This window comes from Nipponia nippon, unplaced genomic scaffold (genome assembly GCF_047370975.1).
Source record: "Nipponia nippon isolate SJK-2023a ecotype South Korea unplaced genomic scaffold, ASM4737097v1 scaffold_1, whole genome shotgun sequence".
Classification (NCBI taxonomy): domain Eukaryota; kingdom Metazoa; phylum Chordata; class Aves; order Pelecaniformes; family Threskiornithidae; genus Nipponia; species Nipponia nippon.
In genome coordinates, this window is record NW_028262290.1 from 32,545,539 (window position 1) to 32,561,908 (window position 16,370).

The 16,370-nt window shown below is 37.8% G+C and overlaps 1 long non-coding RNA gene across 2 annotated transcripts in view; it reads right to left on the minus strand.

Annotated features, from left to right (window-relative positions):
- Positions 1 to 1,016: 1,016 nt before the first annotated feature.
- LOC148057290 (uncharacterized) overlaps positions 1,017 to 16,370 on the minus strand; it is a 75,310-nt gene continuing 59,956 nt past the window's right edge. For both annotated transcript variants that reach the window (XR_015703272.1, XR_015703271.1), the window contains 4 exons: positions 9,557 to 9,687; positions 8,216 to 8,541; positions 6,971 to 7,110; positions 1,017 to 5,644 (listed from right to left, as the gene is read on the minus strand). This is a non-coding gene — a long non-coding RNA (uncharacterized LOC148057290). The remainder of the gene's footprint in view (positions 5,645 to 6,970; positions 7,111 to 8,215; positions 8,542 to 9,556; positions 9,688 to 16,370) is intronic.

Here is a 16,370-nt window from a genome sequence, read left to right on the forward strand (position 1 = left end):
TTACTCTTGTACCAGGAGCGCCTAGCAAGGAAGGGAGGTCATGCAGATGTTACAGAATACTGTCACCTTCAGCAAAAGCAGCCTCTGATTGTTCAGTTGGCCTTATTAAAGTTTTTATTTATGTTATATCCAAGGATGAGGGAACAGGTTCAGATGAAAAAAGTAATAACTCATGGTATGATGTCTCAGGATCACAGATAACAGTATATCTCCTCTGGATCTGGCAGTCATCCAGGTACTGTTTGAGAATATCTGGCTTGTCCTAGCCATGCAGGATATAAAATTAAATTGGAGAACTCCCTTCATCTAACCATGATTCTCATCAAATCTCTTACTGTAGATTACAAAATTTATATTTATAGGCAAACAACTATGCTACAGGCAGGTATCAATTTTTATTAAAAAGAAGACAGCAATTTCTGAGTAAAATTCACAAATAAATTGGCATTTTACTCTCTGGTGTATTTGATTTTCTAGGCCGGAGTGTTAAAACTTCCACCAGAGGGAAGCCATTTGTACTATTGGAACTGTTAAGAAACCATCTCATGCATATGCACATTGTCCCCTTATTCTGGAAAACTAAGATCTCATTGCTTTAGGAGTCAGTATTTTCTCTCGCTCTGCTGCTGAAGTAAAAAAAAGACTGGCAAGTTTGAGTACAATTAGAGTGGTATGACAGCTATTACAGCTATTTCCCTCAAGAACAGCACAAAGGGTGCTCAAAGACTCGAAGGCATACAAAACCTTCTCCAGTAGAACAGTTTGCCCATGTACCTTCATACCTACCTACGTTTCTTTCCATCTGTGCAATGAAAAGGAAAGGAATTGAGCAAATGGATACTTTAGAGGTTCTCTGAAATAAATAGATCTTATAAGAAGCAGGGATTTATATGTTTTGCTCTGTTCAGGTAAGAGCTGACCAATCCTAGAGAAAGCAGAAGACTGTAGATTTTATTACAATCACTTTAATGTAAGCTAAATCACTTGGGTTTGATGTTTTTAATCAGTGGTTTTACATGAAATCAATAGAAACAATACATTTGTGACCTAAACAAAGAAACACTAACAAACAGAGCTATCACCTATGATCTTCTTTTTTATTTTCTGAAAAGATGAGCAAGAGCCATGCTATATAAAGCTGTCTCTCTTTTTTATTACATGCTCTAGTGGCACAGCAACAGAAAGGCTACTGAGAGCAGTCCAAGTTTCTGAAGCCAAAAATATAACTGTATTTTAGCTTATCCTAGGAATAGTGTTCTTTTAACTAAGGTAGTTTTGGGGCACTGTCAAGTATTTGTATATTTTATTTTAAGAGTTCGGACCAATGTGATTTACAATAGTAAATAATTAAAAATATCTTTCAACTCCCTGTCCTTACGCATCACTTGAGATTAAGTTTTCAGCATCCCTTTCACAGTATTTTAATGTTAGCACTGACCTTCCATTCTCAGAGCCAATGAGAGAAGTAAAAGTTAAGAACTGTAATATAAACAAATGCTAAAGCAAGATTACCCAAGACTTAAAAACTGATGCAGTATGCTAAATTTCAAATGTCTCTCTCAAATCCACAGTGCAATTTAAATCCTACCTGCTTTTTACTGTAGTGAATTCTTTGATCATAAGGCAGTCTGGTCTGTGCTTTATATTCTTCAGTTAAGTGTGATAGAATACAAGGAAGAATGCTTTCCTGAATGACAAAAATTAGAGTGATGTAGTATACAGCTTTCTAAAAAACTGTGCAACCATCATACTCTAGTAATCTTTCTGGTTTTGTCACCTTGTACATATGGGAGATGGTAAGCATGGAGCCAATCCCTTGGCTCAGCAACTGAGTCAATTATATAAATTTTGACTTCGCAAAGGTAGAATTCTCTTATGGGATTTCAGTCTTAAATGCCATCAGAGTGTGGATGTGAGAAAACTTCACATCATTCACTTTCTAGACATTGAAAACTGAAAATCTGTTACTGATTCAGGGAAGTGAGATGAGGGAGCGGAGAATTGCATTTCAAGGCAAATTTTCTAAAATTGGTCCAAGATCTAGAAACCTTTGCAGTTCTGCAATCCAGCAGCAGACTTGATTTTCAAAACTAGACATGTCCAGTATGAGTGCAACAATTCATTCTGTCTGTGTGCCAGCTAATGAATTGCTAGCAGCATAATTAGGCTTTTAGTTACACAAACACCAATATGTACATACAAATGGAAAGTTGGGTTTGAAACACTCTGTGTTCCCTAAAATATCTCCAGCTGCCACTAAATATATCTATTTCTACCTGACAGGAATATCCAGGTAATTTGCTTAATTTTTAGCTATGTACCTTCACAAAAGAAGTTGTAATTTGCTTTTTGAATCACCTGTATTTTGCAGGTAGTCCTGGAAAGGGGAAGCACATGATTTCACAACTTCAGTAAAACCATGGGCTGAGAAATATGCATTTTGATTCATAAATTCATAGTAGAATTCACAGCTTTCCACTTATTCCGCAGTAGCCCTGTGCTGGCTTGCATTTCTTTCCTTTCCAGGACAACTGTAATGTGCTCCACCCACCAACTCTCCTTCTTTGCCCATTCGCACAGGGGAGAAGAAACAGGAGCCCTTTGGATGTGTATAATTGAAGTAAAAAAATTCACATTTTCTCATCAACTGGAAATCGAGATGTTTTCATCTTCACAGCCATGAGATCATCCAGAGACACCCTTTTACAGAGCTGCCACCCCCAAGAGCAGAAAGGCCTCTGCCCTGGGGAAGGAAACACACAGGGCATACCATAGCTTCAGCAAAAGTCTGCTCACTACAAGACGTTTTCATTGAATTATTCTCTGCTGAATTAATAAGCTTTCTCCAATGAATCATTTTTATCACAATTTGCACAGCAACTGTAAGTGGAGTGCCCAGATCATTGTACTATGAAGAACCACACAATTAAGACCAGAAGGTTAGGGTACTTTAAACTTTTAATCCCAGGCTTTTGAAGCTCTATTTGAATTTATCTCTCTTGTGCTATCCCTACAGGGCAGAAGTTATCTAACAATGCACTTCCGCACTTCTAAATGTTTTCGTGCTGACAATGACATTTACCCTGACCCATAGGAAGGTACCATCTCTCTTAATTCCATTTTAACCTTTGAGTTGTCTAGGAATTTCTTTCTCTTTCTATTAAAATTTTGTAATAATAATAAAATTATTAAGAAATCTAAGGACAATGTTGCCACATTGTTTTTATTTTTTTTTTTGAATTGCATAATTCATAATCACTTAGGAGTAGTATAATGCAACCAGAGCAGGCTAGCAAGCAATACTAGGGTTCACCAAGCAGCTAGGTCATGCATCACTTTTACCTTCTGCAACAAGGATTGCCTTGTGTACATTCCCTTTCTTTGCCTTCCTGTTGCACACTTACTATTGGCCACAAGTATATCTGTTTAAACATGCATGTAAATTACACCTGCACAACTGGAAAATAAATATCTAAGTGATATAAAGTAATTTTTGCTTGTGTTTTCAAAGCAGCTGCTTGACAGCAAAAGTTCATGCCCCTTGAGGTGATGACCTGTCTAGTGTGAAGTTGCTGGAATGGCAGCAGTGACCATCTTTGACAGGGGAAGCTTCTGGCTTCATTTGCACGAAGTGCAATGGGAGGTAGAAGCTATTTTTATACACAGATAGAGTCCTCACAGAATTTTGTTGGACTTTGGCCAGAGATGATGCTTATTCTCCTGACAAATATTCATTAGTGTCCTTCAGTTCTTTAAAATCCTTCCAAAGCAGCCTGCCCTTAAGGCAAGGCAGTTGCCCAGGGGCAAATCATGATTTCATTGCACTGTCTGTAAACAAGCATTTGCATTGACTTCAGATGAGTCAGCTGGTACCAGACAGAAGTGCAACCATCTTTGCAGGTCAGTACTCTCAGCTATTGAAGCTAATGTTGGCTCCCCCTTTTTTTTTTTTCTTCTCTCTATGGCAGCCTCACTGATGAAATATATATCTCAGTTTAAATATAGCCTGTCTTTATTCAGTCAACTCCTTTCACATGTTATCTCAACTAATTGAGACTTGACTATATATCTGTTTCTGGAATACCTAAATACATTCTTTCACCTAGGGTTACATTTATCGTATGTTCAATTGTTAATTAAAGCTAGAAGCCAAGATTGTTGCTTGTTCATTTTCTTTAAGCTTTAGAAATAAGAATCAGAAACCAAGCAGTTTTTTTCAGGAAATGTTTCCTGGGTAGGGACAGACTAGATAAACCAAAAATGTATTTGCTATAGTTCAAAGTAGCCAACACTAATCACAGTTTACCTATTCCTTTTTTTCTATATATCTCAGCAAGAAATATTTATGATAATCATGCCCTGTTTTTATTCATATTCATAAGCTATCATTGAAGATAGCTTATAAATACCTTGATCTCTCAGGATTTTAACTGTACCAGCTAGACAAGCACTGTAAGTTTTGCTGGTAGTAACAGCAAAAGGATTTGGGTGTTTTCACTCCTACGTATTATGCTCTAATATATCTAGAATGCAATCAGCCACTCATGTTTTAAATTAACTCTAAAAATTGGAATAGAATGGCAACAACAAAGTGAATCATGTTGGTATAGTGACAGATTCCTTCCTTAAGATTTCCTCTTGATTCCTTCTTCATGCTCGTTATGAGTACACCCAATTCACTTTATCTCTAGCTGTGGTCTAAATCCTATTCGAGATGAATTCTTTTTAATGTAGAGATTTTGGTTTCAGAATGTGCCATGTCTCAAAAGATCGAGAAAAGGGTATTATCACAAACCTAAAAACACCTGGCAGTACATTTCTCCCCTTTCACCTTAAATGGATAACTCAGAGGCTAATTTTCAAAGAACCTGAATTTTGCAGCTCCTGAGAAAGTCAAGCCTTTGTGAAAGCAGCTTCTGAGTCTTCAGGAGACACATTTTGTTCTTTGCTAAACAAATATAACTTTTAGTAATACTACTTTTATTGCCCATTCTAAACTGGGAATGTTTATTGACAAATGCAATGTTTTCTCTGTAAACAAATACGACATCTCAACATCTGCTATGCTATTAAGTCACCTAGTCCTGCACCGACTTGTTTAAAACAACATATTCTTGGTTTATACAGTTGTCCTTTGTTGTAACTCTGCCTTTAATAATAGTGCACATACTGAGTCTCTTCTGGCTACATCTTAGCTCTCAAAGCTGTTCTAGGACCTTCATATTAAAAATTTGCTTTGGTCGATAGTTCTGGTTGTTGTTTGAAATAGAGCTTAGCTGGGAATATATGCCCTATCTTCTGAATGCTTTCAGAGTCAGAGTGTATTCCTTGGAAATATGTCTTTGTCAAAGGTGGGTGGTTTTTCCAAATAACCATTCCCAACTTCTATGCTTTAAAAAATAACATCTGGTGTCTCTTTCTCAGACTGAAATTCTATTCATTTTTACAAATAACAAATGTGATCATTATTCCTCCTCTCACAATCATTCCAATTCCCCTGTCATGCATGCAAACTCTTGGATGAACATTCTGATGCTTGTTTCTGTTGCACCTAGTTCACTGCCAGCAGAAGTTTCAGGGTGAGGGGAAGATGTTGAGCTCTTTCAGGAAATATGTACGTTTCTGGTACTGCTTTCGTAGAAGCCTATGAATAAAAATTAGGAAAAGCACTTGACAATTCCATGCAACTTGTATTTCAGCCTGGACACACAATGGCCACTTTTCCATCCACATCTGTATGGCAGAACTCCAGTTAGAGGCTATCCTACAGAGAGAGTAGCCTAGACTTCCTCCAGACAAGCTAGAAGTAGAGACAATATTCAGCATTTGCAATTTCTCATATTAAAAAAGTCACACAAATATTCAAAAATGTTGTGATGAACATTAGTAATGGAGTAATATCAAGGGCATAAACATCAGCTACCTGACTGCCTCTATTACAAGGAATGAGTGACTGCAAACAACAGAAGGCAAAGATTATAATCGTAAATGAAGAATAATTTTCTCAATATCAAACTGAGAGTGAAGGAAAGATTCTCACTGGGGACCTTGTTGACTGCTGCTACTGCATTTTACTATTTATTCAGATTTTTGCACGTTTTTTTTTAGAAAAGAAAACCTCAGGGAAGAAAAGAATATCAAATAGCAAGGCTGGCAAGAATGAGTTTTTTACTACAGATTTGACTGAATAACCTTCAGCTGCCATTCTGCTCTTGCTTTGGCTTTATTTTCAGGTTTTGATTTGCCTACATAAAATTTGAGAAAGTAAATAATCTTCAAGAATGCATTACCTTTAAATGCTTATTTACGCCTATTTCTCAGAGTCAAGCCAGAATTTTATAGCCTGATCCAATTTTTTCTTTACTTCCACACTTCCTGAATGACAGCAGTATTTCTCTCTGGAGATTTTTTAATGTCCCATTAAAAAAATATATATCAAACAGTGGTCATTGAACATATGGCTATCTGGTTACACAAACATCTGCTCTAAGCATAAGTAGTTAGACTGGTACTGACTGCTTATTAGAAGGGTTCCCTCAGCCCCTTTTCACAGTGGAAGTGGATATTGCCAGGACACAGCCCATCCTAGATCTTACGGAGTGCAAAGTTTCTGGACACAGAGTTATCTTTTTCCCCCCATGGATGGTAAATACTCTTCACAACAGTCTGCTGCCCAGACACTGTGAAGCGCGGTTACAGCTTAGGCAGGAAAGGCTGCAGAATCATGTGTTTCTGCTATGCACAAATGGATTCATCCTGAACCTCATGCCAGAAGTCTGCCATGAATTTCACTTGGCAGAGCCTTCTGGCAAGCCATCCTGGTCTTTGGTATCTTTGCAAAGTAAGCCATCAAGACCAGACATGACAACAGTGGTATGGGAGGTCATTTCTGTAATATTTTTCTGTCTTCATTTCAGAAACCAAGAAAAAAAACTGGAGGTTTTTCAACTGGAAACTGTTTTTCACTCACCGTTTAACCAGTTTAGTGTTTAACCAATTCCCACAATGATGTATTACTCTCCTGTAACCATGCTCCCACATTTTTAATAACAAGGGAAACAACTGTTGTCTGTCTCGCTCCCTCCTCCTCCTTTTTTGCTAGTAATATGACTGGAGAGGAAATACAGAGAAAACAAATACAAAACACAGCATAAATAAAGGATAAAGATGTCATTACAGAAGAAAATGGTGATTTATGCATTACTCTGACAGTAACTGTAAACATACAGCCTGGGTAGAACTTTGTCCTGTTTTGGAAGGCTTAATTCAAGTCCTTACTAGTACAGAATATTGTTAAACTTACTAATGCTTAAATAATACATGTGGAAGCATTATCCCTCTCACAACAGATGAGTGCCTTGTTTACATATTGTAGGTCATTTTCCCATGAAAAGGCAATGCAAATACATATTCTGATAGTTTTAGAGAAGAGCACAAACACTAAGAGAGGAGATCAAATGGTTTGGATTAGGGATTGTGAAATGGAATCTCTAAAAAAGCCCTTTTATGTCTCTAATCCTCAGAGTTTACCCATGCAGCATAATTTAACATGTACATGAAATATTGCAGATCAGTGTTCAGAGCATCAGACATTTAATGCAGCACCTTTTCTTTACTGAGAATTAAAAGACAAAACCAAAATAGTCATTTACCATATGGGACTGTCATTTTTTACTACAGTCAGGTTCTAGTATAATTATGTCATAAATGTCAGCATTTAGAACTTGAAATGTAAAATGATGAAAGAACTGAAACTTTTAAAAGTTTAGTCTATAAAACACATAACCTGTAAATAAAACAAAATTAAAAATAAAATAAAACAACTTTCTTTGCTTGCTCCAATTAGTAAGAATTGAAAAGGCTGGGAACCGAATTGGGATTGCTAAATCCCAGTGTTTAGATGTCAAGTTCCAAAATAAGTTAGAAAATATAACTGTTTAAAACATGAGTCACAAGATGTGCAACAGCATGCTTCCTTTTTCTCTAGTTAGATTCATTAAAGTTACATGGATCCTGCACCAGCAAGATACTACATAAGAGATGTAACTTCATTTAGGTTATTTATAGTTCTATACAGATTAAAAAGAAAATGTTTTTATTTGGCTTGAATAACATCATTCATTTCTGCTATGTTAATTAACATAATGCTATAGTACAAGACCTTAGACGGTAACCTGTGTACTCAGAAAAGAAGCTATGTGAGAGTCCTACTTACATGATCCACATCACCTGAAGCTAATGGGATGCAGCAGGGATTTCGGCTGGTATGGAACTGAATGCAGAAGCAAGCTCTTTATATTGAATATTTTTGCTTTTTGTACAACAACAGAAGATATTCCAGGTTTCTTTACAAATTCACTACAAAATGTGCTAAGCTAGACCATTCCACTGCTGCAAAAGTGAGTACAGTGGTAGAAATTCGCTCTCCCAGGATGGTTATTGTTACTGATGATTCTTGTTCTTCGTGCAGGAATCTTAACCCAGATGTAGGCTCAGCTTCATGATGCCAGCCCTGCCTTCTCGCATCATTCATGGCTTTCTCTGTGACAGAGAGAAAACAAGGTGCCTATGGGTCCTGTTCTTCACAGTAATTTCATTAGAGGCAAAACCCACCTAAGCATTTCCCATTCTTTTAACCATTTGCTCTTTCATACAGGGAGCGACATAAGCACGACTGAAGAGGACTGCAAAATGAATGAGTAAAGAAGAATGACTAGCTGGAAGTAAGCAAAGATGATTTTTTTTTTTTTTTTTAACTGGCATTACTACTTGGAAAATGTTAAAATTAAACTGGAGCCTGAGCATGGGATCCACAAAGGTTAGCACACTGTACATGGATGCTCCTTGTAGGAGATGTGGGATTTGAAGAACCTTGCTGTTCTCCAGGTTTTGAATGCAAAGCTCTTTACAAGAAGGAGACACCTTCTGCGGCTGAGAATTTGAAAGCATGGACCTCCTCATTGAGATAATCACTTCCTCCTTTTTGCCCAAGCTCAAAAGAAAGAAATATGCCAGTCATTATACCAACAGTTCAGCAACTCAAACCTTCACTCACAAGTAGAGAAATCCAACTTTTCTCCTGCATTTGCTAAGATAGCAGCAAACTAAGCCAAAATCTTCTACTTTTCAGAATAGGGCATTAAGCTCTGGGGTAGGCAGGTGTCCTGTTCTGGACCGCCCTCAGTTGCTCTTCTATTTACTTCACATTTCCACTGGGACAAGAAATAGATCATGAGTCATATATACAACTGGCTATCTATCAGGCTGCAAAATTCTTGGCCTTCCATATTTTTGGCTCAATATTTTTGACACATAATACTGCTGTAAAACATAAAAACTGAAGGACACAGCTTCCCACAGCTCCGTAATGCAGGATCCCATTACTTTCTACAATGCTTACCATTATTATTACAATTTTAAAAAAAAAGAACAACCAACCAAAGTACTATTTTTCCCTACAGTTTTCACCTGACATAAGAAAAACAATGCGTCAGTCTTACAGAGTAGAGTCCTAAGAGGAATTTTATTTGTATTTGTAGTTCAGAGTTTGACTTACAGTGCACCATTTTAAAGCCTTGCATGCTGGAGATCAGGCATTTCCTAGAAGATCCAGAGAAGTGTCCAGTGGCTTCTCACATGCCTTCTGTTCTCAAGGTCTACTACACAGGTGCATGTGACTGTGGGGAACTGAACACAAAGATTCAGATGGCACCTTTCAGTGCTATACTCCTGAAGGCTTCACATTTTTTAAAATAATTTTATTGGAATATTTTTCACAGCCCGTTGGAAAGTAAGAATCACCTTTGCTCAGAAAGGCAGCAAAAAAATGTCTGGCAGCACTGACAGATTTTATGGTGCTTGATCAAAATTTCATCTTGCTGTTTGCATTTCTGGGTCTGCAAAGAGTTTGTATTAATTACTTGAATTTCAGTGTCATTTGCATTGTAAACAACAAATGAGAAGCAGTTGTAAGTATCACTCAGAACATAATAATGCTCCCAAACAAGGAAAATAAAAAGGCACAGGCTTTATCATTGCATTTTCACTGAGGGCACCCTGTTGGTTTTAACGATCTTTATAACCTCTCTGCATTAAATAAAACATTGCCATAAGACCCATGTCAGGTGATATAAAATATCCTTATGCTTGAAAAGCAGATCTGGGGAAGGTAAAAGAAACAGCTTTTGGGTTTAATTCACTTCACTCACTTTCCAGTGCAACAGAAATCTAAACCACAGCAAATTTCTATAATAAATAACAGCGGAAGTAGGAATTATTGGCATTGATTACGGAATGCAAAGTAAATCACCTTCTCTTGATCTTTTTCAGATCCATAGAATGTAATTTGTATATACCACTGTTTTTCCCTATGATAGATCATTTTCTGTTTGTATTTTTTTTTCTAAATGTGTTCTATTTACCATTTCTATCGCAAAAGTCTATGTGTTTGTAGCCATACAAAATTATCAGTAATACTTTGGGGGGGGGCGGGCAGGGGGAAATGTGGTGTTTTATCCACACAAATAAGACATAAGATTTTGCAAGGGAGGTAATTTCTTTCTTGCCATTTGGTTTTGGCATCGTCTATATTTTTCCTCTAAGTCCTAACATTGTTTAACATCACCAAATGCCATTTCTGCCTATAAGCACTTAGTACTACGTGCCAGATTCCCTGACATCCTCCCAGAGCAAAGCTCCTTCTATGACCCTGTTGAAGCCATGGTTCCATGCCAGGGTTCCCTAGCAGAGAATTTCTCCCAGCCATTCCCATATCATGTCACGGATGATGTCCTCATCAGAGCGTGCCTAGACAATATCTTCCTGCCACTGGAAGTGTTTGCCTCTCTGTCCATCTTTTTTTTTACTTTGCTCTTGATAAGATATTATGTTAACAGGTGCTTTATTTTGCATTCATGTCCAACACTCTGATGTCTAAAGAAACAAAGATATCTACTGTCGTGGTTTAACCCCAGCTGGCAACTAAGCACCACACAGCCGCTCGCTCACTCCCCCGCGGTGGGATGGGGGAGAGAATCGGAAGGGTAAAAGTGAGTAAACTCATGGGTTGAGATAAAGACAGTTTAATGGGTAAAGCAAAAGCCGCGCGCGCAAGCAAAGCAAAGCAAGGAATTCATTCACTACTTCCCATAGGCAGGCAGGTGTTCAGCCATCCTCAGGAAAGCAGGGCTCCATCACGCGTAACGGTTACTTGGGAAGACAAACGCCATCACGTCGAACGTCCCCCCCTTCCTTCTTCTTCCCCCAGCTTATATACTGAGCATGACGTCATATGGTATGGAATAGCCCTTTGGCCAGTCTGGGTCAGCTGTCCTAGCTATGCTCCCTCCCAGCTTCTTGTGCACCTGGCAGAGCACAAGAAGCTGAAAAGTCCTTGACTAGTGTAAACTCTGCTCAGCAAGAACCAAAACATCAGTGCGTTATCAACATTATTCTCATCCTAAATCCAAAACACAGCGCTCTACCAGCTACTAAGAAGAAAACTAACTCTATCCCAGCTGAAACCAGGACATCTACATACAAAGATATGAACATACCACCACTGCTACTAATACATGGTGCACTAGGATGAAAAATTGATCCCCAGTTATGATAACTACTGTGCTTAAACAACTTTTAGAGCTGTTTTAGTGACAATTAACAATATTCCAGTTTTTGGTCCACTTCAGCTTCTGAATAGATTTAAGCTCCTCAGTCTACGTGTCTTTTGGATGTTGCAGCAATTTAAATTCAAGGTGTGAGAGAGATATGAATCACAGAAGCAATTTGAACAAACGTCTGCAGCCTTCTGATCAGTTAAGGTTGAAATGTTACTTCCTGATGACTATCCCCACCTGATTACCAACTAAGGGGCGAACCAAAGCCATCTTTGCCTGTTTTCACCTAGCATAATATAATTACCACTGTGAGTTCCACAGGCTTAGACACAGGAAGGGAGAAAAGTCAAAGGCATTGCACCCACAGGTGACCAGTTCTATGTATTGACAACTCTTATTAGCTGCCCTGATATTAAAATATCACGCATCACAGGCAAGAGTCCACATGAGTTATTTTTAAGTTTTGTTCTAACTCTTCCTCTCAAAATAACATCAAACTCCTACCGTGAAGTTCTGAAGGAAAGATCCACATCCTAAAATTTAGTTTTCATCCACTTGAGAAGTTTTTTACACCTTTTCTATCCATTTTCTCAAGAGGTACACTGCAGGATAATTTTAATCATGAATACTTGCTTTTGATCACTAGAAGGAGAAAAGCTTCACAGGGAAACAAATGAGGAATATAGATTATCAGGGTTAGAAGCAAACCCTAAGAGCTCTACAAAGTTCACCTCACATTTTGTGGAGGATTTTTTTTCTTTTTTTTTTTCTTTCCTAAATCTCTTTATAAAGAAGGGAAAGGGAAACAGCAGAGTTGCCAAAGGAGAACAGAATCTCAACCAAAGAGGTTTTTTAAATATAACTTCAATTTTCACATAGAACAGACAATATTTAGGCAGATCAAGAAAAGTGCCATTTTCACAGTAGCTTATTCTCAAAATTCTAGGGTCATCACAAGTTTTCTAGTCCCATGTATAGGTATTCATTGCCTGATTCTTTTATCTTTCATTATTATTGAGCACTGATGGAATATTTTTATGTAAGTTTTACGCTAATTATTACTTTTAGAAAAAGGGTTAGGTTTCACGTGGCTCAAGGGATACAACAGTCTGTGCCAGATCTCATCTCACACTGCTGGTATTTGCCTACCTGGAAAGCTAGTTAGAAGCAATGCATAACGCAGATGCAGCACCAGAACCAAATGAAATACATACTGGGACTTTTTTTTTTATGTTAAAAAAAAAAGGCAAACATGCAGACAGAAGCTTTTGGCATTGATAGCTTTTAAATTGCTGTCAGGGAACAAGGAAATATCAAGGAAGCTGCAGAATGAATCAAAGTAAATCATGTACGCTGTTCTATATATATGTATCATTCTGACTTTGCTGAAGGCAAAACAGGTGAATGTGTAAAAGAACACACTGTTTAGAAATATGCAGAATAACAGGTAAGTATGAATTTCTGAAAAACAATGTATTGCCAGAGTTCTTTCTGCATTTATTTGAAATCAGGACACAAAAGAAAAAACAAAGTGTACACATTTGTAAGAAACACTCTGCCATGCAGAAAGATGGGTCTGCGAAGGTGACAAGTAAGGTAGGAGAAGAGAGCTACAGATACGAATCAAGGAACAGGTTCAACAAGGACAACAGAAAGCTGGATTAGGGGGTAGTGCTTCAGGGTTCTAGAAATCCTTACCTTTGTTACCAGGTACATAAATGATATTTAAGAGGTTATACTTTCTAGACAAGTAAAATGTGCTGATGGTAACTCACCGTAGCCTAGTGTGAAGTAATACATTTATGAATCAAACATGATAAAAACTGCAGAAACTTACATTTTAAAAGTGGCCATACACCAGCTCATAAAAGATTGAACTAGTCTGAATTGTATTTCCCTGTAAAACTAGTTAGGAAGCTTTTTGTTTTATTAAAGGATATTGCTTCTGAAAATGTTAGAAATCTTTCATCAAAAGAAAAATTCATGAAGTAAATTCCTATGGGTACATGGTTGTCACATATTGAAATAGACCGTCTTTATGCCAACACGGCAGAAAAACTAACTGAATCGATAACAATGAAAGTAATGGAATAAAGTTAATATATTCCAATTTCCACTGCCACTACCATTCAGGTATCAAGTTTGAATAGCATCATAAATCATCTCAGGCTAGTGAACAAGATCTGACAGAAAGGGAATTTTTGACAGAGGTAACTCCAGATAAAACAGTGACCAGGAGCTGAGGGCAGTAAAGGAAAACTTCTGAAAGTTTTATTCTTGATCTTGTCTACTTCTGTTTATACAATGGTTTGTAATTACAGAGTAGACATTCTTGCCTTAAGAATTCTTTTTTCTTATATTTGTAATCAAAGTATCCTTATGATCATTTAAGCTTTTGTAGGCAAGACTAAAAGTTTTAAAACTACAAGGCACTGTAACCTCTTGTTCTTAAGGGCTAGTGTCAGTTTATCATAAAGTTAACAATGACTGATGTGGAGTAGGTATGTGGAAAGGTCACGGCATTTCATCAGGAGGCAGCTGTTGTTCTAAGGCAATGGGGCTTGTAAGTGCATGCCATTGTGGGAATTTCTGCTACTCCAGCAGCTGCCACTTTAGGAAATATTCTTAAATGTCATTAATCCCTATTCTAGTAAACCTGTTTCCATAAAAACAAGATTCTTACCGAAATATAATTTCAAAGAAATTGATCAATTTAGATTAGCAACACTACCCCAGAAATCTTGTGTTGCTGTCAAAACTTTATTTTGTTTATTCGATTCCATGTTATTTCTGGAATGTGAGTTTACATTACTACACTTGTATTTTAGTCCAGATAGAGCCTGATAACAAATGGATGAACCACTTTTGAGGCTGAAAAGCCACATACCTTGTAACATAAGGTATTTTATTCTGATCCTTACAAGCTTTCATTTCTTCCTTTCACACTCTTCAGAAATATGGGAATGTGTAGAGAGGTAAGAAGGGAAAATTTAATAGAGATCAAGTGGGCTGCAGGCAGGGTAACCAATGGCATGAAATTTTGCAAGGCAATGAAGGCCACTTGTCATGAGCACTGACGAGTGTTGCACTGTGGGATGGTCTGCCCAAGAATTCATTAAAACCCCAAAAGACGTTTCTTCCCATACAGGGCAAAAAAAAAGAAAGAAAAAAAAGAAAGCCCAGGTCCATATACAATTATTCGTACCTGTTGATGAATAGGATTCCATAACACTGCCCCTCTGTTTTTATTTTCTGTGCTTCCATGGATTAGTAAATGCAGCTATTCGGGGAAGACCTGTGGTTAGCTCTTCAAAAGGAGAAGTTTTATTTCATTAGGGCTCAGGGAGAAATGCAGTCACCTTTAACAGAGGAAAAAAGCGAACGTGTATACAAATGCTCTTAGGGCATCAGGAGTTCTCTGTTGTATCTAGTATTGGCAATGGGGAAGGAGAAGGAGGTAGTGTGTGGTTCTAAACTCAGCCGGGCCTTGGGAGCCATTGCCTCCCACCACAGGCTACCTCTGATGGTCTTAGCTGGGCAAAGTAGTGGCTCTGGGCTCCAGGTGAGTTTCCGAGGGCACCATGGCACAACCCCTCTTGTCCTGTTGAAGATTACCACCGAGCAGGCACAGAGCAGTGCCCTGGTCCTGCCCCTGCCCTAGGTGCCAGCTCATGCCAGTCTCCTCTGTAACGTCCACGGAAACTCAATAGAGGTTGGAGCCCCTTTTCCCCTGGAGCGGCATCTCTGGCTCCATAAGCAGCAGCTATTCCCAGTGATTTCCTATAGACATTCAGAAAACAAATGATTGCTCCCTGCTCAAATGGCAGTGTGGTGGTATTCAAAATAAATCATAAATTAGCTCTAGTGTTATGAATCAGCATGTGATATGAAGGAGTTTATGAGGGTAAAAAAGTACAGATCTGTCACAAAAATTTCACCCATAGATTAAGCAAGCAGGAGAAAATAGTCAGTATAAATAATATTTTTTTAGAGAAAAATATATCATGCTACCGCACTTATTAGCAGTTCCAATGATGAGCACAGTAACTCATAAATTTAATGTATCTTTCCTTAAATAATTGGCCTTGCATGACTGATTTACTGAGTGAGGCCAATGCTATTGATTAACATAGCTGCCTACTGACCCAGAACGGTAATCTCTGCCATATAACACATCACTTGCAAAAAAAATGCCTACTGTTATCACCTGAACTGAAGCACGGCTCCAATAGTTCAGAATAGCTTTCCTTAAGGGAGAAAAACTAGTTCAGTGGAGGCAGGTGGAAATTTCAGAGAAAAGAATCAGGTTCTGCCAGCTTCCTATCGACAGCACTGTGCTCTGTAATTACTTTTATTGATCAATGGGACTATTCATGAAGTAATGTTCTTTGTGTAATGGAACAAAACTGGTTCCATGTAAATTCAAACTCAACATGGTTAAGGTGTACAGTCTGGCTCATTTGTTTTGTAGCTACAACCCACTGGCTTTCTAAATTATCATGGAAGTACCAACAGCTGTTCTCTCCACCCAGCTATTCCACCTCGAGCCGGAATGCACACTAATCCATCAGTAATGAGAACCAACACCTTTACAGAATATGAATAAGCAAAGAAAATCTTATTGGAAAAACTGGATATGTAAAATATACTTATAGACAAAATATCCTAACTGTGTCTTGAAGAAAATAATACATAGATGATTCACATGAACAATCACCCTTGTGAAGAGGGGAAAAAAAAATATTTCTTGTTTCT